The sequence below is a fragment of the Pinus tabuliformis genome, chromosome 1_2 (genome assembly GCF_031772625.1).
Source record: "Pinus tabuliformis cultivar Carrire ecotype Pingquan chromosome 1_2, CPIR1, whole genome shotgun sequence".
In the NCBI taxonomy this organism is placed as follows: Eukaryota; Viridiplantae; Streptophyta; class Pinopsida; order Pinales; family Pinaceae; genus Pinus; species Pinus tabuliformis.
In genome coordinates, this window is record NC_142298.1 from 1,241,181,667 (window position 1) to 1,241,186,013 (window position 4,347).

The window sequence follows — 4,347 nt, forward strand, 5'->3', positions numbered from 1 at the left end:
GGGTGTCAAATATGTGATGAAGATCATTGGACGAGAGAATGTCCACATAAAGCTGAAGTTAAGAAACTCTTTAAAAGTGTAAAAACCTTGGCAGTATTAACTGATCTGTTTCCAAACCCAGGAACCAATCTGGTTGCTAGTGATAATGCTTCCCCGTCCCAAGTGCTTATGTTGTCTGTTTCAAAGCAACGAAATGATGCTTTGATATCAACAAGGAATAAAGATTACGAGAATCCACAGCTGTCAAACAACAAGGCTACTGATCAACCTAGTAGTTAGACAACAACTTCAACTGAAGTTGTGTCACCCATCATTCTTGAGCTAACGATGAGTTTGCCAAAGGGAGTAGTACACAAATCGACATTTAACCCTCCTGCTAGAGCACCACATAATTATAACATAGTAGAGGACCTAGCCCAATCGCCGTCCACTATGTCGACACTTGTGGTACTACAAAATTTCCCCTCCCAGATGCAGGCTCTATTATCAGCAATAGGTGGGATTGACCCAGCGGATTCCAACCTTGTGGCCTTTAATCATAAAGGATATGACCCTCAGTTACTAGCTCAACTCTCTTTCCTTATTCAAGTGAAAGCCCTCAACAAAACTGTTCATCGAACAATTATTGATGAGGGGGCATCTACATGCATTATGTCAATGAGTTGCTGGAAAACTTTAGGTTCTCCACCCTTGTCACAATCATCAACAACGTTAAAAGCATTTGATGGACGAACGTATACCCCATACGGGATACTAAGTAACTTGCAAGTAGAACTGGGGGAAAAACAATAGAGATTGATGTTGAAGTTATCGACAGAAACCTCGATTTTAACATCCTACTGGGAAGGCCATGGATATATGCTATGGCTGCTGTTGTGTCAACACACTTCAGAAAGATTGCATTTCCTTTCCAAGGAGGAATTATAATCGTCGACCAACAAACATTTCTCCCCAACAGTTCACAAGTTATGGGAAGCATTCCAATGATCCACTAAATCCATCATTCGCTTCAAGATATCGGAGTAGGCCTACTGAAAGACCCTACTTTTTCCCTACCGCCTCCAAACAATCTGGCGGAAGTGGCTGCAGTAGGAACCTGCAATATGGTGTCTTCTATTTAGAAGATGTCAGAAAACAATGTTAGCATGGTTAATCAACGGGTTCTGCCTCCAAACCCAATAGAAATATTTTAGCAATCAATGTTTTCGGCATGGGAGGTGAACCCAAATGAATTCTCATCAAGCGTTTGGATAGATAGGTCTAAGGAATATGGTACCCCTTCAGATCCTTGGTCGCATGTAAACTCTACAGACGAAGGAATTGTTCAGTCAATGATGATTGACAGGGCACCATGGGAAGATTACCACCATCATTCCCATCTTCCAGATTATAAAGAATATTGTTCTAGTGACCTTGATCATCCTTCAATATTTGATTTTCTATCAAATACTGTAAATACGATGGATTCCGAGAGAAACCTGTCCAATATTGAAGAGACAATCGCCATAAATATCTCGACTAATCCAGATGTTGTAGAGAATATTCATGTTGGCAAATCTTGTTCTCCTACAGAACTGGGAATATATAACGCTCTCTTTCGCGAGTTCAGAGATGTCTTTGCTTGGTCATATGACGAAATGCCAGGGATTGACTCGAGCATAGTTGAACACGAAATTAAGATGTATCCAGATGTCAAACCACTACAACAATGGCTTCGTCAGGTGCACCCCAAGAAAGCTGCTGCCATTAAGGAAGAAGTTGAAAAACTTCTCCATGCTGGTTTCATATACCCCATTCCTCTAACCAATTGGGTATCAAATATTGTTCCTGTAATGAAAAAGCAAGGAAAGATTAGAGTGTGCGTCGATTATAGGGATGTAAATCAGGCTTGTCCAAAGGACAACTATCCTACACCCTTCATTGACCAGATAATTGATGAATGCACCAGATGTGAAATCTTTTCATTTATGGATGGATTTTCTGGGTATAATCAAATAAATATTCGCCCATAGGACCAGTCAAAGACTGCATTCATTTGTCCGTGGGGCACATTCGCTTATTGCAAGCTACCTTTTGGTTTAAAGAATGTAGGGGCAACCTTTCAGAGGGAAATGAATTATGCCTTCCATGACATCAAGAACATCGTTCAACCATATCTTGACAGTCTTTCGGCTCATTCGCGAAAGCAGACCGATCATCTGCAGCATTTGAGAGCGATATTTCTACGTTGCCGACACTACAAAATATGACTCAATCCACACAAATGTGTGTTATGTGTCGGTTCTAGTCGTTTACTTGGCTTTGTAGTTCCGAAAGATGGGATTTGTCTCGACCCTTGTAAGGTTCAGGCAATCATTGATTTGCCTCTGCCTGCAAATTTTCTTCAGATTCAGAAACTCCAAGGGAAAGCAAACTTTCTGAGGAGGTTCATTCCAAATTATGCCGAACTTGCTAAAGGTTATACTCGTCTATTGAAAAAATAAGTACCCTTCATCTGGGATCAGGTCATGCAAGCTTCCTTTGATGCTTTAAAGGAATCTCTAATAAAAGCATCATTAATGTATGCTCCTGATTATCAAAAGGACTTTCACTTGTATCTGGTTGCAGCAGATACGACCATGGCAATGGTTTTAGTTCAAGAAGAAAATGGAATCGAACATCCTATCTACTATTTAAGTCGAAACTTAAATGATACAGAAACCAAGTACTCCTATGTTGAAAAGCTGGCTCTCGCAACTATTCAAGTGATACAGAGATTTCGACACTATATCCTCTTTCGAAAAACTACCATTTTGTCAGATTGCAACCCCATGACTTATATCTTGTCACGACAGTTACTGGGGGGCAAATATTTCAAATGGATAGCAATTCTGCAAGAGTTTGATCTAGAATTCATAAAATCCAAATCAAAGAAAGCCCTGATTTTCGCGGAGTTACTATGCGATCTCCCATCGTCGTCCAATAATTCAACATCCAATGCTACAATCGTGGATTAATCCTTGTTTCTGATATCTTCAAGTGATCCGTGGTATGGAGATATAATCATCTATCTCCAGACCCAAACATATAGGTCTAATACCTCTCGTTTAGAGCAGCGACGTACTTGATACCAAGCAAAAGACTACATGATCGTCGGTTATACAATTTACCGCCGTGGTATCGATACAGTTCTGCGGAGGTGCCTCACCCATGTTGGGTTGTGTTATATTATTTCCACGACTAACCCACGTAGTTAAACGGGGGGTTAGAGGGGGGCGGTATCCCCCCTTCGTTGTGTCGATTGCGCAGCGGGGGGGTCACAGGGGGAGCGGTAGCCCCCCCTGTCCGGGGGGTTTGAGGGGGGAGGGTAGCCCCCCTCTATGGGGTCCGGGGCAGCGCCCCGAGAAATTTTTTTTTGGACCCTATATTAGGTTGGGCGAACCTACCTATGGTTTTGTGCATGATTTTCGCACATGGTATTGGACGTGATGGTTTTTCGGTCCATGGTATTGGATGCTTCGGCATGTATAAATATGTATTGTAACATTGAAAGGAACATAATGAAAAATCAATCTGGTAGTCCCGATTTTGGGATCCAGGGAAAAATCTCTGTGCATATGTGTTTTATGGGTTATGCTCTTGCATTGTTTATTTTCTTTGTTTAAGAATTTGTATGCAGGTAATTTCTGTACAGGGTTAAAACCTACATTTGGTATTAGAGCTGTTTTGGCTTCAAGGGGACGCCTTTGTTGCTGAGGGGTTTCGCTTGGGCCTGTGGTAGACCCTGTTCAGTGGGAGATCTGCGAGATCGATTCTGGTGGTGAAAGAAGATGGCGAGCAGTGGAAAGATCGAGATTGAGAAGTTCAATGGTCAGAGTTTTGAGTTGTAGAAACTCAAGATGGAGGATCTGTTGGTCGATAAAGATCAGTGGATCACGGTAGATCCGGGTACTAAACCATCGTGAGTGACCGATGAAGAATGGAAGAAATTGGATCGGAAGGCAAAGAGCACAATACGATTGTGTGTCTCAGATTCAGTATTGCTGAATGTATCAGGGGAAGCTACGACAAAGGCTTTGTGGGTCAAGTTAGGGACTTTGTACCAATCTAAGTATCTGGTGAATAAACTGTTCCTGCGAAAAAAGCTGTATAACCTGAGGATGAAAGATGGATACTCGGTGACAGAGCATCTGAATGTGTTTAATACTGTGGTAAGTCAATTATTATCTGTTGATATTAAAATTTCAGATGAAGATAAGTGCATCAGTCTATTGTGTTCTCTACCAGATTCGTGGGATAGTCTGGTTATTGCAATAGGTAGCAATGCAACTGCTTTGCAGTTTGATGAAATAGTCTCAGCCTTGCTGA